This window comes from Bos indicus x Bos taurus, chromosome 9 (assembly GCF_003369695.1).
Source record: "Bos indicus x Bos taurus breed Angus x Brahman F1 hybrid chromosome 9, Bos_hybrid_MaternalHap_v2.0, whole genome shotgun sequence".
Lineage (NCBI taxonomy): Eukaryota > Metazoa > Chordata > Mammalia > Artiodactyla > Bovidae > Bos > Bos indicus x Bos taurus.
In genome coordinates, this window is record NC_040084.1 from 87976247 (window position 1) to 88001673 (window position 25427).

Consider the following 25427-nt stretch of genomic DNA (forward strand, 5'->3'; position numbering starts at 1 on the left):
TGAAACTCCAATACTTTGGCCACCTGATGTGAAGAGCTGATTCATTTGAAAAGATCCTGATGCTGGGAAAGAATGAGGGCAGGAGGAAAAGGGGATGACAGAGGATGAGATGGTTGGATCACATCACTGACACAATGAACATGGGTTTGGATAGACTCCAGCAGTTGGTGATGGATAGGGAGGCCTGGTGTGCTGCAGTTGATCGGGTCACAAAGAGTCGGACACGACTGAGCGACTGAACTGAACTGAACTACTCTGTCTACTCTACTTTTGTTCTTAGAATGTGTCATCTTTCAGTTTTAATTTTTACTTTTATTATGCATACTTACTTCCCTGGTGGCTCAGACAGTAAAGCTACTCTCTACAATGTGGGAGACCTGGGTTTGAGCCCTGTGTTGGGAAGATCCCCTGGAGAAGAAAATGGCAATCTACTCCAGTACTATTGCCTGGAAAATCCCATGGACGCATACTTACAACGAATCAAATTAGAATCTTAACCCTGCAGAGCAATATTATCCTTACCTTTAAGTGATTCATGTCAAAGTGGCTTCTTGGATCATCTCAGGATTTATTTTTATAATAAATATTTTATATTTTGTTCAACAAAAATGTAAGCGGTTGTTACTAAGAAAGAAAAAGAAAAGCTCCCCTCTCTCCAGATGTTCACATTTGCTGTCATAGGGTTGTAGCTCAATATTCTATCAGTTTTTTTGAACTTGGACTTTTTAACCATAAATTTCATCTTGCTTGATACAAATAAAGAGGAAGTAAGACAGGCAATTGTGTATTTGCTATATATTTATTCAGTCCTTTATTTTCTCTCTCCTTAAACTTTATGGGTAGTCTTTATAATACAAATGCCAGTAGTAGTCTTTTAATAGGAGAATCTAGTCCATTCATATTGAATAGATCTACCAATAAACCTAATTTTATTCCTTTTTCTGACTGTATGACTTGTATTTGTTTCACTTCTTTTTTCTTTCTTCCATTTTTTTCCCTATTTCCCCCTATTTTCAGAAGTCCTACTGTACTTTACCACTGGGGCAAATTTAGGTCATCTCCTCTGTCTTTATATTCATAGTCCTGCCCTTCATTCTCAACCATAACAATAAAATGAATGTGGCCAGATTGGACCAACATCCATCCCTTGTTCACACTTAGGCAATAGGGGACCTAAGGAGCAGAAATAGAAAGAAGGGACAAAATTGAATCCTTTTTATGCCTTTCAAACTTCTTCAACAGCTGTTTGCCTTTTTAACATTTATTATTATTTTTTAATATTTATTTATTTATTTGGCTGTGCCTTATAAATAGGTCTTTTGGTACAGTGTGTGAGACCTAGTTCCCTAACCAGAGATTGAACCTCGGCCCTCTGCCCTGGGAGCACAGAGTCCTAGCCACTAGATGACTGGGGAAACCCCTTCATCAGTTGTTTATTATTGCTTTATTAAAAAAACCAAATCCTTCAATAATTTGTTTCCACTCTTTATAAAGGTAATGACTAGAAAGTAGTCCAAAGGTAAGATCTCAGGCAGGAGTGGAATGGTCCAGTGAAAAAATGCATGCAGGAGAGAATGACCGAGCAGGCTGGCTAATAATATGGCAGCGGGAGAAGGGGTCCCTGCTGCCTTCTCCTAACTTGAGAACCGACCAAGCCAGGCTGGGTGAAAAGAATCATTGGATTTATCATTTTCTTGTCGGATTCACACTAGGCTCCAACAACAAAAGGCTCAACTTTTCAGGAGTCATTTATGTCGCTGTGTGCTGTTGTTGTGTTGTGCTGTGCTCAGTCGTTTTGGACTCTTTGTGACCCCATGGACTGTAGCTCACGAGGCTCCTCTGCCCATGGAATTTTCCAGGCAATAATACTGCACTGGTGGCCATTGCCTCCTCCAAGGGATCTTGCTGACCCAGAGATTAAACTCGTGTGTCTTATATCTCCTGCATTGACAGGTGGATTCTTTAACCACTCTGCCACCTAGTACTTTACTATTATATTATTTATATTTTATGCTTACTGAAATAATATGTGCTCCTTGCAGGAAATCTGGGCAACAAAAAAAGTAATAAGAAAAAAAAAAGGGAAATCCCACTGTCTGGAGAAAACAACTGCTAAACTTTAAGAGTATCTTCTTTCAGTGGTTTTGTTTTTTATTTCCTATATTCACTTTCATTTGGAATTTTGACAGTCTCATGGTGTGACTTTGGTCTAGTTACTTAATTTCTCTGAATTCCACCTCTTCTGAAAACTGGATATATAAATGATACTAACCTCCTAGAATTGTTATGAGGGTTTAATAAGGCAAGACATTTATAGTGTTTAGTACAGACTCTAACACAGAGTAAACACTCGGTAAACGTCAGCTTTCTCTCTTTCCTCCTCCCCCTCCTCTTCTTTTTCCTTCTTCCTCCATCACCATGATGATATAGCCTTTCTCAGATGCAAACCTTAAAGCTTATAGCCTTGTGAGGACAGAAAGGGATAATGACCATAAATATCATCTTTGTAAACCACAGACTCCCAAATTTATTTCTAGCATATCGAAAGCCACAGATTTATAATACAAAAGACCAAATGTTTCCTCTTTCAAAAAATATTTTGCAATCACCACCATGTCCACAAAGTTAGCTGGAACCTACGGGGAATACAAAAGTATTTAAGACAATATCCCTTCCCTGGAATTCTAATAATTGGTTTCCTACGTTATTTCCTAGGAGGACTCCAGATATCAAGTCACACTCTAAAATTAAGAAAATAAGCATTACATTATTGGCACAGATATAAGAAAATAAAGCAGTGGAACTTATTAGAGAGTCCAGAAACAAATTCTTGTGCACATGGGAATTTAGTTAAATGAAAACCATGACATTTCAAATCACTGGCGAAAGACACTTCAGTAAAGTGTTGAGAAAATCAGCGATCCACTTAGTAAAAGAAATAAATACCCTGTAACTACCTCTCACCACACACAAAAAATAAGCTTTATACAGATTAAAGAGTTCTTGACAGAAAATCCAAAATAAAACCTTGTGTTAGAAGAAAATAGAGTTAAGAATCAGTTACTGCCAATGTGTTAGTCATGCAGTTGTGTTCTGACTCTGTGATCCCATGGACTATAGCTCACCAGGCATCTCTGTCCATGGAATTCTCCAGGCAGATTACTGGGGTGGGTAGCCATTCCCTTCTCCAGGGGATTTTCCTGTCCCAGGGATTAAATCTGGGTCTCCCGCATTGCAGAATCTTTACCGTCTAAGCCATCAGGGAAGCCCTGCCTCATAGCAAACTGCCCCAAATTTTAGAGCTTTAAAGCTACTATCATACAATTGAAGCAGGTCATCTGGACAGTTCTGCTGATCTGAGCGCAGTGTGGCTGATCTCAACTGGGCTTGTTCATGAGGCTGCAGTCAGCAGGTAGGTGGGCTGGCTATCTGGCATGGTCTTATCCACGTATCTGCTGGTTTGGCCGGATACTGGCGTGGGTGAGGCCACACATCTCTTATCCTCCAGTACACTAGCCTGGATTTTTCATGTGGCAGGGGTGAGGTTTCAAGACAGAGAGCAAATGGTGTGCATTGTTATTTCTGCTGCTTTCCATTGGCCAATGTAGGTCACAAGAGGAGAAATTGGTCCCACCTCTTGATAGAAGAAACCACAAGTTGCAAAGGGCACGGATATAAGAAAGGAAAGGCAGGTCAGTTTTGCAATCTTCCATAACAGAAAGCTATTTATTTATTTTTATGCTTTGAGGATTGATTTCATAAAAATTTAAAACTTAGATGCAGTGATAGGGTCTATAAGTAAAGTTAAAAGAGAAATGTCAAGTGAGAAAAATATGAGCAGCGCCTATGGCAGTAAAATGTTCCCGTTAAACAATAAAAAAAATAATATTCTCATCTAAAAATAAGCAAATTTTCAAAATGGTAAATTCTCTAGAAGAAGAACACAAACTTGCAATCAACATGTAAAAAGATGCACAATCTCATTAGTCATCTAGAAAAGAAAATCTAAAGAAAAAAAAGTCATCACTGAAATAAGTGACACACAGGAAAATGATTCAAAGCATTCAGAGTTTCAAGAATGCAAAGAAATGGCTTTTCACATGTATTGGGTGGTATAAATTCATGCATCTTTCTGGCAAACAATTGGCAGTATACATAAAGATTTATTTAGGATACGGGTATTCTGTGTCCCAGAAATTTCCCTGCCAGGGATATGTCTTAAAAGAATGATTGCGCAAGTGTTTATAACAACTGAAAACAACCCAAATGTCTAGCAATAGAGAACAGGGTACCTAAATTTTGGCAGCATGTCCACAAAATGCAATGATGTGTGTCTTAGTCCATTCAGAGTTGTTGTAACAAAATACCAGAGGACTGGGTAGTCTATAAACAACAGAAATTTACTTCTCCCAGTTCTGGAAGCTGGAAGTCTGAGATAAGGGTGCCAGCACAGTCAAGTGAGTTCTCCCTTCCTAATGGCAGACTCTTCATTGCATCCTCACATGGCAGAAAGGGCTCAGAAGCTCTGTAGGGTCTCTCTCATAAGGGAACTTAAACCCCACTTCTGAATCCTCCACCCTCATGACCTATGCATGTCCCCCAAACCCCATCTCCTCATATCATCACCTTAGGGGGTAGATATATGCAGTGGAATACTATGCATATACACAGTGGAATACTACTCAGCCAAATAAAAGAATGAAACAATGCCATTCGCAGCAGCATGGATGTAACTAGACGTTTTCATTATTCATGCAACATATGAATTTGGAGGGGACACAAATATTCAGACCATACCAATAATGCAACCAGTGCAAAGAATGAGACAGATCTAAGTGAGCCATCGGAGGAAGACACCATGACACATTTTTAGGTGACAAAAAATGACAATATCTATCATATGACCCTATTTAGTGATGCTCATCTCATCTCAACCTTCAGGAGTCTACCTGTGTTATTTCCTTTTGCCTGGAAATACTTTTCTCAATCACTGACTGTCCAAAACACAACATGAGCGTCTATCCTGAGCAACTCCCGAATGAGAAATCTTTCCCTTCCCGGAGAACTGACAATCTCGACCAATGGAAAGGAAGTTAAGATGCCTTGGGAATAGAGAGCATACATTTTCTGCCCCCCAGAAAACATGATTTGTAAGAAGATATCATTTTTGTGAGATGAGCTCATTTTGTGTGAAAGGAAGGAAGGCAGGGAGAGTGGAAGGGAGAGAGGAAAGGTTAGAGCAAGACAGAGGGAGAGAGGGAAGGAAAGAGGGGGAAAGAGAGAAGGAGAGGGAGAAAAGAAAGGAAGAGAGAGAGAGAAAGAAAAAAGAAGAGAGAGAAAGAAAGGAAGAAAAAGAAAGGAAAAGGGCCACACTACTTAGAGGAAAATTACACCTTACTCACTATATGAGCAAGTACAGAATTTCTGGTGCGTTACAATACACGTGCTTGGATTGTGAATCAAAGTGTGTTTATTTACATCTTGTGAAAGTAGAACCATCTATCATTATTCTTTCCATATCCCGCACCCCACCTTGAAACACAGTGTATGTAATGGTTAAATTTTAAACCATGTACTTCTCTCCTCTCTCACTAGTACAAACCAAAGAAAATAGAGTTAAGTGATTACTTAAAAATATGATCATGTAGGGACTTGTGCCAATTTCCAGATATGAGACAATATTTTAAAGCCGCTAGAAGCAGAATACCTATCCAATATGGCGCTGGCTAGGAAGACAATTAGCATAATGACAGTGCCTGCCAGCTCCACAGTCTTTACTTAGTATAAACATTATGGAAAACAGCTAAAACTATGCCTGCATTCTTAAAATTTTCTGAAAGCTTGAGATTTCATCTTAACTCAGGAACTCCTCCAAATGAAAGCTCATGATTTTCTCAAATCATACACATCAACGTAAGCTCACTGGGTTACTTAAAAACAGGTACATTTTAAAGTTAAATGCTACAGATTAGCTTTTGGCTTTCTGTTTTTAATGACCTCCCCCCACAAACATGCAGTTGGGCTATTTCTCTTCTCTAAACCCATATTTTACTTTTTAAAACTTTATTTTATTGAAATAAAGTTGATTTACAATGTTGTGTTAATTTCTGCCATACAGCAAAGTAACTCAGTTATCAGTTCAGTTCAGTTGCTCAGTCACATCTGACTCTTGGCGACCCCATGGACTGCAGCACACCAGGCTTCCCTGTCCTTCACCATCTCCCAGAGTTTGCTCAAACTCAAGTCCATCGAGTTGGTGATGGTTATCTCAGCCTCTGTCATTCCCTTCTCCTCCTGCTTTCAATCTTCCCCAACATCAGGGTCTTTTCCAGTGAGTCAGTTCTTTGCATCAGGTGGCCAAAGAACTGGAGCTTCAGCCTCAGCATCAGTCCTTCCAATAAATATTCAGGGCTGATTTCCTTTAGGATGGACTGGTTTGATCTCCTTGCAGTTCCACATATATGTATTTTTTCATACACTTTCCCATTATGAGTTAGTACAGGATATTGAATATAATTCCCTATACTACAGAGTAGGACCCTGTTGCTTACCCATTCTATATGTAATAGTTTACATCTGCTAATCCCAAATTCCCAATCCATCCTTCCTCCACGGCCCTTTCTCCCTTGGCAATCACAAATCTCTTCTCTATATCTATGAGTCTGTTTCTGTTTTATAGATAAGTTCATTTGTGTTCTATTTTAGATTCCATATGTATGTGGTGTCATTTGGTATTAGTCTTTCTTTTTCTGACTTCCTTCACTTTGTATGATAATCTCTAGTCGCATCCACGTTGCTGCAAGTGGTATGGTTTCACTCTACCATATGGTTGAGTAGTATTCCACTGTATGTGTGTATTGCATCTTCTTTAGTCATCTACTGGTGGACATTCAGATTGTTTCCATATGTTGGCTATTGTAAATCATGCTGCTGTGAACATTAGGGTGCATATATCTTTTCAAATTATAATTTTCTTTGTAAATACTTATTTTGTTATGTCTTCTGAATGTTCTCCTAGAATTGGGCTCTAAGTGGAAGGAAGGGACAGAAGCTGGAGTTTTTTTTAAAGAAATGGAACTGGCATTGAGTCTATCACCGTCTATTGACCCATGATAAAAGAAGTCTGATTTCTTACTCTAAAGGAGTTAAGAAATATCCTCCAACATCAGAACAGGGGTCACAAATGCATCCACTTTCACAAAGATCTTGCAGTATTCTGCTTGCCTCTTCTTAGAGGTCATGTCTATAAAAAGCATCTAGAGTTAGCCAGTCTGATGAACTCAGCTACATGGGAAGTTTTGAGGATTGAGACTGAGTCCTTTCAGAAATTTTTCCTTCACTGCCCCAAGAACTCCTCTGATTGAGGAAGCCAGGAAGTTTCATGGTGGTATGGTGTCTTGTTTTTCTGACCGAATTTTGACAACACAGCAGATAAAGCCAAAGAGTTAACATCATGCTCTTTGCATTGGGAATATCTATTGGATAAGTTCATTCCAATGGAAATCACAGCATCAGTTCAGTTCAGTCGCTCAGTCATGTCTGACTCTTTGCGACCCCATGAATTGCAGCACACCAGGCCTCCCTGTCCATCACTAACTCCCAGAGTTCACTCAAAGTCATGTCCATTGAGTTGGTGATGCCATCCAGCCATCTCATTCTCTATAGTCCCCTTTTCCTCCTGCCCCCAATCCCTCCCAGCATCAGAGACTTTTCCAATGAGTCAACTCTTCCCATGAGGTGGCCAGAGCACTGGAGTTTCAGCTTTAGCATCATTCCTTCCAAAGAACACCCAGAAATCACAGCATAGTTGAGTTTTATTTTATTCTATAATATGGCCTCTGGCAAAAGTCCCCAGTGCCCCTTTCAGGAAAGGATCAATAAACACATCGGTCTGAAGACAGATTTTTTTCAAGGATGCCACACACTCTAGAATTTTCAGGTTTAGAGCCAGTGACTGTTTAACATCCGTTCACAAACTCAAACCTGTCTTTTTAGTCCTAAGCCACTTGAACCACCTTGACTCCAAAGTCAGCTAGAATCATGCCACAGATGGAAGATAGAAAATTTCCAACCAACTCTAGTACCAGCACTGAGCTTCAAGCCATGTCAGTTTTACACACCGAAAACTAGGAATAGCTGAGATGAGCCTGAAGCTTTGTTTTTAAATATAAGCTCAGGACTTTCTGGAGACATGCTAAAGAAAGAATAGGCCCATCCATCAAAAAATCAGTAAAAAAACTTTAAAAATTTGTTGTGTGTCATCCATCTTCCACTTCTCCTGTAGCCTATCTCCTTTAACGTAATAAGTACAGTTATAATAAGTCCCCTACATATGAATGAGTTCCTTTCGAGAGCAGGTTCATCAGTTCAATTTGTTTGCAAGCTCAGAGAAGTAAGAAGTAAGTCTAAGCCACAATTTCACTCCTGCTTGTGTTGATGAAATGCACATTTGCATCTTTGAAAGTTTGCAGCCTGAGGAAGGTTTATATGTAGGAGATATACTGTACTAAATAAATACAAGTATTTCTCTCCTTGAGATCTTGTTCTGCAGGAGTAAAATATAGTCACGTAAATGGCCCTTTTCTGAAATCATAACAATTCTTTACCAATCAGAAACTTAAAGATAAATTGGATGGAGGGATAGACATTTTTTTTATTGGCTAAGAGCAACAGCTGGCTCCCTTTGCAGGGATGTTACCCCTGAGGAGTCTGCTAATAGATACTCCAATAAGAGAGAAACACAGCACAAAATTTCTTCCCCTACCAGTGCCAACAGAGTATGAATGTAAGATTTTGAAAATGTTCAAATGTTCTCCAGTTTGCAGGTATACGCAGAGAAAAATGTATTGCCTTTCGAGTTCATCAAGTCAATTTCTACTTAGTGAAAAATTAGAATTATCTGAAGAATAACAATTTAGTTATTAGTATTAAGGCTCTAAACACTAGTTTTATGTTTAGACTTCTGAAAATTCCCTAGAATCCTGGATTTGGGGTTTGGCAGGAAGATAAACAGTGAAAGTCTGCTCCATCAGTCAGGAAACACAGTGTCAGCAGAGGGCACCGGGAAGAGAATGGGGTATGCTCAGGGAGGTGACTTTTCGAGTCTTCCAGTTCCTCGCTGAAGATACACTGGCTGGAGCCGATGGCCACTGTAAGGGCTTGCCTTGATTTAGGAAAGGCGAAGACTCTAATTTCCCACCCACATCTCCGTGGACTCCCAGCATGCTTACTACAGTTTCCTACAAGTTTGCAAAGTATGACTTCAGGCAAATCAGTTTGGTGTTTTGTGGGAACAATATCCTTCTCTACCATAGGTTATCCAAGAATGACTTGCCTTTGCCCACGCACAATGCCCTTGCAATGACATCACACTGGCCCCTCTATAGAAGGAATAATCCATTCATGGCAGAAAAGGGACTATGCTCAAAAGGACTGATTTACCAGAAAAAGATATTCCAGTGTCACGAAGGCAAATCTAGATCTACTACTCCCAGTAATTTTAGACATTACCCTATTAAGACTGCCTTTGAGTTGTTTCTGAATAGTGAGAAACAATGAGAAGAGGACTTGTGAAATACTAGTCTAAATGTCATCATTTTATCCATTTTACTGATAAACTTTTAGAGTCATGGCCACAAGTGAACTTCTTTCATACCTGTTGCATAAGTATGCACAGAATCTCAAAATTTTTAAGTTCTTTAAGATATATTGACAAAAACAGAATTACCTGTGTACAATGACCTTTGCCATTCACTGCAAAACTATCTGTTAAAGCAAAAGGTTGAAAACAACATGCTGCTGCTGCTGCTGCTAAGTCGCTTCAGTCGTGTCCGACTCTGCGACCCCATAGACAGGAGCCCACCAGGCTCCGCCGTCCCTGGGATTCTCCAGGAAAGAACACTTGAGTGGGTTGCCATTTCCTTCTCCAATGCATGAAAGTGAAAAGTGAAAGTGAAGTTGCTCAGTCGTGTCTGACCCTCTGTGACCCTGTCTCATTAAATAAGAAACTACTTAAAATGGAACATTTATGCAACAGAGTGCACTACACAGCCATGAAGAAAAAGGAAGATGCCTATAGATGGCAGTGGGGTGATCTCCGTATGTATGAAGGGGTAGAAAAACATGCTAGTAAGCCACCTCTTATCAAAGAGGAGGGGAATATAAATGGTTGTAAGCCTCTGCTTATCCATTTTATAAATAATGACAGGATGAAACACACACTAATGAAGATATAAAATATCTCAATAATTTTTATATTGCTTAAGGTTGAAGGCTTCCCAGGAGGTGCTAGTGGTAAAGAATCCACCTGCCAATGCAGGAGACCTAAGAGACCCATGTTAGACCCCTGGGTTGGGAAGTTCCCCTGGAGGAGGGCATGGCAACCCACTCCAGTGTTCTTGCCTGGAGAATCCCATGGACGGAGGAGGCTGGTGGGCTATATAGGCCATGTGGTCACAAAGAGTCCGACATGACTGAACGACTAACACAACCCAAGTTTGAGACAGTGTGAAATATTCAAGCAGAGATGTCAAATATCCAGTTAGATATGTGATCCTAGAGTTCAGAGCAGAAGTCTTAGATGAACATAAAAGTTTGGGTAACATCAGTATAGGAATGGTATTTTTTGTTGTTGTTTAGTCACTAAGTTATGTCCAACTCTTTGTGACCCTATGGACTGTAGCACATCAGGCTCCTCCATCCATGGGATTCTCCAGGCAAGACTACTGGAGTGGGCTGCCATCTCCTCCTCCAGAGGAATGGCATTTATACCAGTACATATACCTGTTCTTCTCCCTACAGAGCAAGTTGAGTAACTTTGTGCTAAGCAGGATGATGAAAGGCTTTCTCCCAAACTGTCAAAAAGCATAATTTATTGCTGAACATTTATGCGTGCAGAGGAGAGAGAACACTTGTCTCCTTCCTACTCTGAAGGAGACACAACAAAAGCAGACACAAAGATCAGTTAAGAAGTTGGTCACATTTGCTAGAAAGATCCTCTAAAGAATGTCTCTCTTTTCCGACCTTTGTCATAGTTTCATCTCAAGAGTCACTGTTTGTTGTGTAAGTTGGTTTGGAAGTGACTCTACCCTGATTTATGAGATGTGAAGCAATGCTGTGTGTCGGAAAGTGGAAACTTTCTAACTGGAGTGTCAATGTGAATTCTCTGCCATCCTTTCCAAACACTGTGGCTTTGGGCATTCTTAACTTCTCTGCATCTTCTCACTTATAAACTCAGGATAACAATGCCCATTTTTCTTAGAGTGAGAGATGAAGCACGTTCATAGCATAACCCATGGCAAACTTGCAGTGACTTTCAAATGTTGTTATGACTGAGAAAGTTATAAAACACTTTTTAGCACAGAGTTTTTCACCTGGATTATGGTGGCACATATGAGAGACATGAATAGCTGGTTTATATGTCTGCACTTGGCCTGAAAGCTTAGCGAATAGAGAGACATAGAGGGTGGGATGGAGAAGTCCACCATGTGTACGGGGAATTGAATATTCCCTAGAGGGTCTCCACCAGGTCTGTACCTGCCAACCAACCACTCTGATGACTTCCTTCTTTGCTGTTGAGATTCCAGACAATCTAGGGACCCTAGAAGCATACATGTAAGTGTGCTGGTGACAGAATGGGTAAAAGGCTCTGCCTTTGTCTCCCGGAGCCTGGGGTAAGGAGGAAACACTGCACTTGTGAAACCTTCTGTTTTTTCCCTCCCCAGAGTGAGTGTCTTTAAAAAAAAAAAAGAAAGAAAAACCTTACCATTTGGGAGTGAGAGTTGCAAGTGATTCTGCATTTTGAAGCAGAAGCTGAACTATTTTCTCTCCCTTTATTTGAGAAGAAAACCCATGTTGTCTTACTCATGATGGTATTAGGCAAGAGTGTGTCCTATATTCTTGGGGAAAACTTGGATCAGGGAAATGGTCTAAATGCAGGTGTTTCAGACACTGAATATTGACAAGTGGGCTGAGCTATTCTAGCTCAGAAATCTGCAGAGTAGGAAAGTGTTGGGTGTCCCCTCCACCTCTGACTGGAATTCGGGAGGGACAGAGTCTCAGGACAGGGACAAGAGACTCCTACTGGAGTCTGCTTTAGAGAAAGACAGCCAGTAAGAGACTCCTGGGGGAAGCACCACCCATGGATTTTGGTAGTGATATCTGATTGTGACTGATTTTTCTTTTCACCATTTCCACTATCACGACCACCATCAACAGTCATAACAATAAAGGCGGACACATTTAAAGTGCTGTCCTAAGCCCTTAACTGATTTAACTTCTATGCAGAGTACATCGTGAGAAACGCTGGGCTGGAAGAAGCACAAGCTGGAATCAAGATTTCCGGGAGAAATATCAATCACCTCAGATATGCAGATGACACCACCCTTATGGCAGAAAGTGAAGAGGAACTCAAAAGCCTCTTGATGAAAGTGAAAGAGGAGAGTGAAAAAGTTGGCTTAAAGTTCAACATTCAGAAAATGAAGATCATGGCATCCGGTCCCATCACTTCATGGGAAATAGATGGGGCAACAGTGGAAACAGTGTCAGACTTTATTTTGGGGGGCTCCAAAATCACTGCAGATGGTGACTGCAGCCATGAAATTAAAAGACGCTTACTCCTTGGAAGGAAAGTTATGATCAACCTAGATAGCATATTAAAAAGCAGAGATATTACTTTGCCAACAAAGGTCCGTCTAGTCAAGGCTATGGTTTTTCCTGTGGTCATGTATTGATGTGAGAGTTGGACTGTAAAGAAAGCTGAGCGCCAAAGAATTGATGCTTTTGAATTGTGGTGTTGGAGAAGACTCTTGAGAGTCCCTTGGACTGCAAGGAGATCCAACCAGTCCATCCTAAAGGAGATCAGTCCTGGGTGTTCTTTGGAAGGAATGATGCTAAAGCTGAAACTCCAGTACTTTCACCACCTCATGTGAAGAGTTGACTCATTGGAAAAGACTCTGATGCTGGGAGGGATTGGGGGCAGGAAGAGAAGGGGACGACAGAGGATGAGATGGCTGGATGGCATCACTGACTCGATGGACGTGAGTTTGAGTGAACTCCCGGAGTTGGTGATGGACAGGGAGGCCTGGCGTGCTGCAGTTCATGGGGTCGCAAAGAGTTGGACACGACTGAGCAACTGAACTGAACTGAAGCACTTAACACAAACATGCACAGGTGGTCCTCAACTCTATGCAGAAAAGTACTCTTATTCTGCCCACTTTTCATATGAGGAAACCAAAGCACAGAGAGATTAAGTAACTTGCTTAAGTTCATTCAGATAAGAGGTGTCTTTCCTGCATTATTATCTCTATATACGTTAGAGTCAAGCCTTTGTAAAACTTTTATCAAACACTTGAATCTAAAGCTAGCTGAGTTTTGGGGAATTGAAGTAGAAGCTATTCTGTGCTTTGTGTAAACCAGTGGAAAGTAAAGAGCAGGAGTAAAAAGGAGATGATGAAATAGAGTGAGTATAGAATATGGAATATTGTTTCAGGAACTTGGTTGAGAAGGAAGTGGGAGAGATAGGGCTATGGCCAGAAGGAGACAGAGGGTCAACTGATATTTTTTAGGTGAGAAAGTATTTTTGAATATTTAGAAGGTGAAAAGAGATACTAAGATGGGAGAAGGGCTGAAGACATAAGATCCATTGGGGACTTCTCTGGTAGTCTAGCGATTAGGACTCGGCCCTTCCACTGCAGAGGGTGAGGGTTCGATCCCTGGTCAGGGAACTAAGATCCTACATGCCCTGAAGGTGGGAAGAAGTGGACTTAAGAGTATAGGTGATGTAGCCCTTGGACAGGAACTGACATGACTCACCTGGAGTGCCTGGAGAGATGGAGAGGAGGTAGGCAGGTGACTAATAAGTTGATGTGTTTTTTTTAAATGTTGATATAATTCATACCTTATGACTTTCAATTTCTTTATGAAAAAAGGACCCATCTTTGGACAAGCGTAGAGACTGTGGGGTTTGAGTAGGGAATGGGAGGAGAGAAGTAAAGTTTTGAAGCCGTTGCTGAGTGGAAAGGGGGCTGACAAAAAACAAGAGAAAGGATTTTTGAAAGATGTTCAGGGTCCAACTTGGGAGGATACTAGGAGTTTGTAGTAGCTCCAACATATTCTACTTTGCAATTTGCTCAGTGACAGTCAGCAGCATTAGGGACAGATTATCAGACTGATCCAGGGGTTTAACTGGGCTTGGCAGGGGAAGGACAAGGGTTTAAAGAGCTAAGAATGTCTGTGAGAAAGAATGTGGTTTAGGGGATCAATCCTGCAACCCAAGCTGGATCAAGGAGTTAGACCAAGAAAGGGCTTTGAGGTTGCAAGAAATGAAGGGATGCACAGCAGGCAGAGTCAAGAGCAGGCGAGGAGGGATGAACTGAGAGGGTGTGAGGCTGTGGTCAGAGATGGGGGCATTAGAGGTTTCAGAGATGAAATCGTTCTGGGTGATGACAAGGTCTGGGATGTGGAAATACAAGTCAGAATGGGAAGTGGGAAGAAGAAACCACTGGAATTGTTGTTCAGTTGCTAAGTTGTGTCTGACTCTTTTGTGACCCCCATGGACTGTAGCTCACCAGGCTCCTCTGTCCAGGGGATTTCTCAGGCAAGAATACTTTAGTGGGTTGCCATTTCCTTCTCCCGGGGTTCTTCCCAACTCAGGGATTGAACCCACATCTCCTGCATTGTAAGCAGATTCTTTACCACTGAGCCACCTGTGAAGACCAACCATTGGGGAGAAGGTCTTAATAGACCTGGAGGATGGAACTCCGTGTGTGTGCTGCCTACATGGATACTGCGGTGACCCAAGAACTGGTGGCAGGACAGGAGACAGAGAGGAAGGCTATGGTATTTATGCCAAAGTTCTCTGGGAAAGTGGGGAGTGACCAGGATGTCAACAGAGGGCAGGGATGAGCCAGGTGGCATGAGCGGCCAAGGAGGCAGGTTTGGCTATGGGAAAGGGAAAAGCCTTGAGGTTAAGGGCACAGGCTTTGGAGCTAAATAAACGTGGGTTGCAATCTTTATTCTGCGACTTGCAAGTGTGGGACTTGGGCCAAATTACATAGCCTTGCAGTTCTTAGATTTTTTTTTTTGTCCACCCAAGTCGGGATAATTATACATATTCTGACCTCCCAGTGAGGAGAGTGTACAGCACAGTCCTGACATATGATAAGCACCTGATAAAAGCTTCCCTCTGCCTGAAATCCCCTTATTTTCTCATTTAGTGAAATCCCTGCTTTTCTATTAGATTCAGATCAAACAGCAACTCAACACCCCCCAGTTTTCTGTATTCCCTGGGTTCAAACTGCTCTTTTCCCTTGCTAACTTCTGTAGCAGGTTTTGAACTTTTCTCCTGCAGTTATAGCTCTTATTCTTTACCTTATAGTTCCTTTTGGTTGTCTCTTTTACCCCTATTAGATTAAAAACTTACAGAGATAGGGAACAATAGCTTGCTTGCTTGGGTTTCAACCAAATGATCAATAAAATATTTGTTGAATTTTTCCCATTTGATTCCCAATGTTATTCTAATTTAAATTTAAATTACTTTGTAAAGCCTTATAATTGATCAGAAGAAACAAAACCTTTTAAAATTGATGACAAAAAATCTTGGTGCCAGAAATTCTAAACACAAAGACCAGAGATTTTAGGAGAAAGATTGTGAGATCATACCCACAATTATATAGCATTTGATAGTTCTGGAATCAAAAGATTTCATGTGAAAGAGGCAAGTCATTCATAACCTTAACTGACAGTAAATATGTGTTCTAAAATCAGTGCATTGTAATTCAACACATATGTCTTATCTTGAGCCAATGTTTTCATCTGTTTTTCACTGTACCTTTAGCCATATAGAAATCTCCATTCATTTCAGGGGAAGGAAACATTAAAGAATTTTATTGTCTTACCAGGATATGCAAGAATACCCTGAAAGACAGAAATCAAATCGTCATTAAAATCTCCTTAACAGTAAGCATACGGCTGCACAAAGAGGACTCCCCCCACCTTCTATGAACATAAAAAGCCACAGAAAGGAAGGAATTACTGATATGCACAGCATGCATGAATCTCAGCAGGGTGTTAAACAAAGGGAACCAAACACAGAAGAGTTAACACTTCTGATTACATTTGTATGAAATTCTAGAAAAGGCAAGACTAGTCTCCAAAGACAGAAAGCATTGCTTGTCTGAGGGCTGGGGAATGGCTGCCAAGGGACAAGTGAATATTTGGGGATGCCGGAAGTGATCTGTATACCTCAACAGGGGCTTCCCAGGTGGCGCTAGTGGTAAAGAACCCGCCTGCCAATGCAGGAGATATGAGATGCAGGTTCCATCCCTGGGATAGGAATATCCCCTGGAGAAGGAAATGGCAAGCCACTCCAACATTCTTGCCTGGAGAATCCCATGGGAAGAGAAGCCTGGTGGGCTACAGTCCATAAAATCACAAAGAGTCGGACATGACTGAAGTGACTTAGCGTCATCATTAATCATCTCAATAGGAAGGTAAGTGACCTGGATATGTGCATTTGTCAAAATTCGTAGAGCTGTACATTGAAAATGGGTGAATTTTATTTTAAACCAGTTAAACCTCAACAAATATGGCTTTTTAAACTGAAGTTTATAACTCTAGTATAAATCAAGTTAATCTGACCAGGACCCTTTTGAGAGATGGGGTTATCAGCAATGTTTCTAGATAGTTGGTGGGATGGAGGAGGCTTACAAGGAATTAATTAAGAGATTCTAAAATGTTTGTTTTTAAGCAGTTACAATAACAAAATGGGTTTTTTTCCAAGGCTGAAATTCTCCTTTCTCTTCCTGTTGGACCAAAAGAGATGGAGGAAGCAAACAACCAAGGGTGGATGAAGGCTTTTCCCTGACAAGCTCATTCATACGTGTCCTTCCTGACCCACCGCAAGTCTGGGTCAATGGGAGGCTTGCTTTTGAAAGCAAAATCACATGCAGGACCCACAGATTCAGGAGCTAGGAACAAATCCCAGGACATTCTCTAACACATTCAATACACTTAAGACTGGTTATGCTGTGCTAAGTCACTTCAGTCGTGTCCAACTCCTTGCAACCCCATAAACTGCAGCCCTCTAGGCTCTTCTGCCTATGGGATTCTCCCAGCAAGAATACTGGAGTGAGCTGCCATGCCCTCCTCCAGGGGTCTTCCCAACCCAAGGATCAAACCTGGGTCTCTTGCACTGGCAGACAGGGTCTTTACCACTAGCGCCACCTGGGAAGACCAAGAGCAGTCATACTGAGCAGTAATTATTAACAGTTGAAAACTAGAAAGCTTGTTCATAACTTATCTTTGATGAGTGTTTCTTAAAATTTTTTCACACATGCATCATCGAGCTAGATATAATTAGAAACATTATCATATTTTGTATTTAGTTGTTTAACAAAATGGTTTTAAAAAAAATCATATCTCATTGGTGGAAAAATTCTCCAGTCCTGTGTCTGGAAAGAATCCATCTGTTTGGACAAGGAAACTTTGCCCAGGCATCACCAAAAGTTGTAAACTAACTGTTATAGATGAGGGCAGAAAGGTTTTGGAAGGCTAAACTGCCAGGCTTTAATCAAGAAGAAATAATCACCAAACAGCATTTTATACCATTGGGTCTCATTTGTCTTTTATTAGTCTCCCAAACAAGGGCAAAGACCCTAGTTTGTGTCTCAGGACACCTACCATACTTAAATTTGGCCCCCTAGCCCCATAGGGCTTCTTTGCTTGCCTCTCCGCATGGTTTGTGGGATCTTAGTTCCCCAATTAGTGACCAAATCTGGGACTACAGCAGTGAAAGCACTGAGCCTTGATCACTGAATCACCAGGGGATTCCTAGTGCTTTCTTTCTAACGAGTATTTTATCCATGGGTCTTGACTCAGGCCCCCTACCTGAAACCTGAAGCTTGTCCCCACTTACCAGGCTCCCACCTATGTTGTTTTCTAACATCCTGAGTACACATCTCCTTAACTAACCCAGCCCTAGGATTCCATATTTCTGACAGTCCGTCTATGGGCACTCACTCCCCTTCATCTTTCCCACCCCCTGCCAGATGGCCTGAGGCTGTGTGCTCTTCCTTGATGCTACTAATACCCTTTGTATGCAGCTTCCCATCTTTCTTCTCCAAAGAGATTTCACTCTGGTAGTCAGCAGAAACAAGGAAGGTGCCCCTTCCTTGTGCCCCTTCCTTGTGCCCCAAGGCAGGTATGAAAGTGAAAGTTGCTCAGTTGTGTCTGACTCTTTTCGACCCCATGGACAATAAAGTCCATGGAATTCTCCAGGCCAGAATACTGGAGTGGGTAGCCTTTCCCTTCTCCAGGGGATCTTCCCAACTCAGGGATCCAACCCTTGAGCCACAAGGGAAGTCCAAGAATACTGGAATGGGTAACCTATCTCTTCTCCAGCAGATCTTCCTGACCCAGGAATCGAACCAGGGTCTCCAGCACTGCAGATGGATTCTTTACCAACTGAGCTATCAGGGAAGCCCATAAGGCAGGTATATTTAGCTCCAAACACCAGGAGGGGTCTCAGAATACAGACATACAGGTTAAAATTTTTTAAAGTAATGCTACCTGAGTATAACAAATTTCCACAACCGCAACTATATCTGGCATCCACACCCAGGAAGATTTGGTGATTCTTTCCATCTCGAGTTCCCACTGTGAACTGAAGCACACCAGGCAATTATATTCCTGCTCCCAGGGCTCACAGGGGTTTTGAGCTTGGGACAGCACTGAAGTCCCCACCCAATGTAAAGAAGCTATACCTGGACATTTTTTTTTTCCAAAAAGGAATTTTCTCTTTCCTGATGGAATTTATTCAGAAAACTGATTCTCAATTTTATGCTGGCAGTCCTACACTACAAAGCATTTGTAGTCATTTTTTCTCCCCAAATTCTCATTTCCACTAATTCTAAAGATTTCAGTAGTTGATTTACATCCTGAGAGAAGTCATCAGGAAAAAATATGAAGATTTTTAAAATAAAAATTAGAGACCATCAAATATTCATCCTACTCTATTCAGATTTTTTAAATAAAAATTAGAGACCATCAAATATTCTTCCTACTCTATTCTATTCTATTCCAAAACAGAAGAGACAGGGAATTCTATGACTTCTGAATGCAATTGGGAGGCAGGAATAAAATGGGAAAATCTCAAAAAGAACATGACTATCTCTTTATAATGTTTGACAAAAAGCTGCTGCTGCTGCTGCTAAGTCGCTTCAGTTATGTCTGACTCTGAGCAACCCCATAGACAGCAGCCCTCCAGGCTCCTCTGTCCACAGGATTCTCCAGGCAAGAATACTGGAGTGGGTTGCCAGTTCCTTCTCCCTGACAAAGAGCAAATGCTTACAAAGAGAGATGAGCAGAAATTAATCATAAGGGCAGAGACCTTTGGCATATAATCTGCTGCTGCTGCTGCTAAGTCACTTCAGTTGTATCCGACTCTGTTCGACCCCATAGATGGCAGCCCACCAGGCTCCCCCGTCCCTGGGATTCTCCAGGCAAGAACACTGGAGTGGGTTGCCATTTCCTTCTCCAATGCATGAAAGTAAAAAGTAAAAGTGAAGTCGCTCAGTCACGTCTGACTCTTTTCGACCCCATGGACTGAAGCCTACCAGGCTCCTCTGTCCATGGGATTTTCCAGGCAAGAGTACTGAAGTGGGTTGCCATTGCCTTCTCCAGGCATATAATCTAAAACCGTAATATTTGGTGATTATTTCATAGGATGGAAGATTTTGAGTGGAAGGTCACATTATTTTATGATTATTTTGGTTAGTAGACATGAAACAAGAAAGCAGAGTCCACGAAACAGTCATCATAAGCTCGTACTTCCTCTAGTGAAGGACGTTTAAAAGCATTTTCAGGGGGTTTTTAGAGGCCAATTTGGCCATTTTCATCAGTTCACTTTACACGCAATTCACCACAAACCAGACAGATGGGAAAAGCTGCACAGCTGCTCAGCAGAGTGGAAAAGAGAAAATATTTCTCTCTCCACTTGAGATGGCAAAAGCATGTGGTCATTCTGAAAGAAAAGTGATTTTCAATCATTTCTGTTGTCTCTCCTAGGAAGGAAGCATGAGAATGGGGAGTCAAAATAAATGCAGAGCTAAATAATTTACAATGACTTCAAAGATGTTTTCTGTCCCTATTCAAATAAATAAGGCTGTGCCTTAGGTTCTAAGAGTTGTCATTTCTGGTTACCATGATAATTTACACACACACGCACACAAGCGGCACCTTGTTCCACCCAGTCCAGGACTTGGTGTCAGACAAAGGCTACAAGTGACATCTTTTAGCAAGATATGATTACAGCTCTCAAATGTTAGGATTGTAAACAAAAAGTATCCATTATCTTTATTACTCCCACATGGCCCTCGAATTCTCTATACACTGCCTTTTTAGCCACCACATCTGTAAAGGAGAGCTAGAGTCCATGACCACAGTCCTGAACAGTTGTCCTTGATCCAAATGCTCTGACTTCCTCTCATCCTCCACCCCTGGCTGCATCTTCTTCAGTTCAGTTCAGTTCAGTCGCTCAGTCGTGTCTGACTCTTTGCGACCCCGTGAATCCCAGCATGCCAGGCCTCCCTGTCCATCACCAACTCCCGGAGTTCACCCAGACTCACGTCCATCGAGTCAGTGATGCCATCCAGCCATCTCATCCTCTGTCTTCCCCTTCTCCTCCTGCCCCCAATCCCTCCTAGCATCAGAGTCTTTTCCAATGAGTCAACTCTTCACATGAGGTGGCCAAAGTACTGGAGTTTCAGCTTTAGCATCATTCCTTCCAAAGAAATCCCAGGGCTGATCTCCTTCAGAATGGACTGGTTGGATCTCCTGGCAGTCCAAGGGACTCTCAAGAGTCTTCTCCAACACCACAGTTCAAAAGCATCAATTCTTCAGCACTCAGCCTTCTTCACAGTCCAACTCTCACATCCATACATGACCACAGGAAAAACCATAGCCTTGACTAGACGAACCTTTGTTGGCAAAGTCACATCTCTGTTTTTTAATATGCTGTCTAGGTTGGTCATAACTTTTCTTCCAAGGAGTAAGCGTCTTTTAATTTCATGGCTGCAGTCACCATCTGCATTGATTTTGGAGCCCCCCAAAATAAAGTCTGACACTGTTTCCACTGTTTCCCCATCTATTTCCCATGAAGTGATGGGACCAGATGCCATGATCTTCGTTTTCTGAATGTTGAGCTTTAAGCCAACTTTTTCACTCTCCTCTTTCACTTTCATCAAGAGGCTTTTTAGTTCCTCTTCACTTTCTGCCATAAGGGTGGTGTCATCTGCATATCTGAGGTCATTGATATTTCTCCCGGAAATCTTGATTCCAGCTTGTGCTTCTTCCAGTCCAGCATTTCTCATGATGTACTCTGCATATAAGTTAAATAAGCAGGGTGACAATATACAGCCTTGACGTACTCCTTTCCCTATTTGGAACCAGTCTGTTGTTCCATGTCCAGTTCTAACTGTTGCTTCCTGATCTGCATATAGGTTTCTCAAGAGGCAGGTCAGGTGGTCTGGTATTCCCATCTCTTTCAGAATTTTCCACAGTTTATTGTGATCCTCACAGTCAAAGGCTTTGGCATAGTTAATAAAGCAGAAATAGATGTTTTTCTGGAACTCTCTTGCTTTTTTGATGATGCAGCAGATGTTGGCAACTTGATCTCTGGTTCCCCTGCCTTTTCAAAAACCAGCTTGAACATCAGGAGGTTCACTGTTCATGTATTGCTGAAGCCTGGCTTGGAGAATTTTGAGCATTACTTTACTAGCATGTGAGATGAGTGCAATTGTGCGGTAGTTTGAGTATTATTTGGCATTGTTTCCATTCTGACTTTATCCTAGTTTGATCCTCGACACAATTTTCCTACCCGTGTCTTGTCTCCTCCCAACAGCAATTAGGGTCCCCATCACTGGTGAACCAGGAAGGTTCCCCATCAGTGGTGATGAGGGTTCCATCATTGGTGCCCTCCCTCAGGAAGCACCTGTTCCAAAGTGTCTTTGCTATGGATCTTCTTGACCCAGGTTTATTATTGCCTTTTCTGCAGAAATCAATCAAAACAAATCATAAAGATGTATGTATATGCTTTTCTGATCTTCTCTGGAAGTAATGAGTACAGTTTATTCATTGCAGCATTTCAAACATGGAGATAGACTAGGACATTTATTCTGTTTTTCCCACACCCTTCCTAGTAATCATTACTATTTGGCTGTTTGTTCTGGTTCCATTCTCTGGGTCAATGGGTTGAACATTCTATTGGTGACTTCTCAACCCTTTCCTAGGTTGTGACAATTATTTCAACAAGTATCACTTATGAGACAGAGTCATTTCCCTGCATGGATTTGCACATACCCACATACAAACTCAACACTGCTCTTCTGGCTGTTCTGTGACTCTCTGGTGATCTTTGGGCTCACTAACATCACCCCAGATCAACATTTGACTCTATAAACAGAATTAGTACCATCTGCAGACTTGGAACATTCATTGTGCACTTTCTCTTTTATTTCTAATAAGTATATGAAGAAGCCTTAGGCTCTGTTCCAATCTCATTTCAATTTTGAATGTCTAGCCTATGCTTAGAAAAGATTCCAGTCAACTAGTCAATCAACTAGACTTTACTGAGAATGAACATTAATGGGCAGAAGACTGTGGGGATCAGGAGAATATTTATGTCTGACCAGTTTGTCGAGACTGGAAGTTTGAGTCATAGTTTTTGGCTCACAGGGTGCCCCTGAGAGGCTGCCTAGAAATAAAAATAACGCTGACCGTTCAACAGTTTTCTGTTGAAGCACAGTGTTCCTATAAAATTAAAGTTGCATAATTTGGTCAATAAATCCACACTTTCATCCCACTCCTTCCTAACGGCTTAGCTTCACCTCTTCTGTTAATAGGTTACTATATCCTGTTTATCCACTTACCCATTTCAAAAAAACAGTTTGGGAGTTGGAACCTCCCTCTAGCTTCTCCTCCAAGGGTAATTCTGGAGAAAGGCACATTCTTCCTTGCCTTAAAAAGAAAAAAAAAAAATCAGAAAATGAATAATTAGCAATATCAAGTGCCAGAACTGAGTAGCTTCTTTTCTTTGAATAGATTCTGAGTATTGTATTTGCATTGTCCTCAAGGGAGCTCTCCCTTTTCTTGGGAAGCCTGTCTGATTTCGAATTGTTCTTGACCTGGAACACTCTCAGAAGGTCTCCTTGTCGGGGCCAACCAAGCATGACTTCCAGTCTCCAGAGAGCCCCTGATGCCGCTGGGTAAACTCTCTGTATTTTCTCAGAAGGCATCTTACTTGTTCTCCCTGAGAGCCTTTCTAATCCAATCCTCTCCACAGAGAGTGAAGACAGCTGCAGGGTAAAGGCGAGGTTAAGACTGTGGGCTCTAGGATCGGGTTACCCGATATGAGTCTGGGTTCTGAGAGATCTTGGGCAAATTAGTTAATCCATCTCCATGCTTCCCTTTCCTCTGCTTCAGATAATAACAGAATAGCCCATCACAGTGCCAGTCTGAGGATAAAATGAGTTCCTATGGACGAAATGTCTGGAAGAGTGTAGAATGTAGCAAGTGTTGATAAGCACCAGTATTAGTGTGATTTTGAAAAAATCTATCAATGGGAAAACCACTCAACTCTTGACACCAAACCTACACACTAACTTGCATTTACTTAGGCCCTGTCCTCTGTCCTTCTATTGTCAAAGGAGAGCTTCTAAATTTTAGGCTGTCTAAGGTCAAATCCTCCCCCTGTACATCAGATACATCCAATGAGCCCTCTTCCTCAGGGATCTCATAAATTGTTACCATTCACCCTTTTTCTCTCTTACATCTTTAATCTCACTCCTCTCTTTACTATAATTTCTCTCCTCAGCATTAAACATATTCAAGACCTTCTCATTAAAAATAATAATAATAATCTCTCTTATTAATCTGCTACTCCTCATTTCGGTTCAGTTCAGTTCAGTTGCTCAGTCGTGTCCAACTCTTTGCGACCCCATGGACTGCGGCATGCGGGCTTCCCTGTCCATCACCAACTCCTGAAGCTTACTCAAATTCACGTCCATTGAGTGGGTGATGCCATCCAACCATCTCATCCTCTGTTGTCCCCTTCTCCTCCTGCCCTCAATCTTTCCTAGCATCAGGGCCTTTTCCAAAGAGTCAGTTCTTTGCATCAGGTGGCCAAAGTATTGGAGTTTCAGCTTCAGCATCAGTCCTTCCAATGAATATTCAGGACTGATCTCCTTTAGGATGGACTGGTTGGATCTCCTTGCAGTCCAAGGGACTCTCAAGAGTCTTCTCCAACACCACAGTTCAAAAGCATCAGTTCTTTGGTGCTTAGCTTTCTTTACAGTCCAACTCTCACATCTATATATGACTACTGGAAAAACCATAGTTTTTACTAGATTGACCTTTGTTGGCAAAGTCATGTCTCTGCTTTTGAATATGCTGTCTAGGTTGGTCATAACTTTTCTTCCAAGGAGCAAGCATCTTTTAATTTCATGGCTGCAGTCACCATCTGCAGTGATTTTGGAGCCCAAGAAAATAAAGTCGGTCACTGTTTCCATTGTTTCCCCATCTATTTACCATGAAGTGATGGGATCAGATGCCATTATCTTAGTTTTATGAATGTTGAGTTTTAAGCCAGCTTTTTCACTCTCCTCTTTCACTTTCATCAAAAGGCTTTTTAGTTCTTCTTCACTTTCTACCATAAGGGTGGTATCATCTGCATATCTGAGGTTATTGATATTTCTCCTGGCAATCTTGATTCCAGCTTGTGCTTCATCCAGCCCAGCGTTTCTCATGATGTACTCTGCATATAAGTTAAATAAGCAGGGTGACAACATACAGCCTTGACATACTCCTTTCCTGATTTGGAACCAGTCTGTTGTTCCAAGTCCAATTCTAACTGTCTCATTAAAAATACTAATAATAATCTCTCTCAACTGCTACACCTACTATTATTGAATACTTTTTTTATTGGAGTATAATTGTGTGACTTAGCAACTAAACAATTGCTGTACAATGTTTTTGTTGTACAACAGAGTGAATCAGCTATATGTATACGTATATCCCCTCCCTCTTGAACCTCCCTCCCCACTCCTTATCCCACCCCTCTAGGTCATCACAGAGTACTGAGCTGAGCTCCCTGTCCTATACAGCAGCTTCCCATAGCTATCTATTTTACACTTGGTAGTGTATATATGTCAGTCCTGATCTCCCAATGTTTCCCTTATCTCTCAGCATCTCTGCAAAGATGAAATGCTTGGAAGAGTTAGTTATCTCTGCTGTGTGGTAGAGATAACTCATCACTCCCCATGATGCCTCAGCTCTTCATGTGTGGTCCATGGTCCTTTCCCTCCACTAAAACTGCTTTCAATCCTTTGTTCTCATGAAACCCAGGGGACACTTTTCAGTCCTAATATTACTTG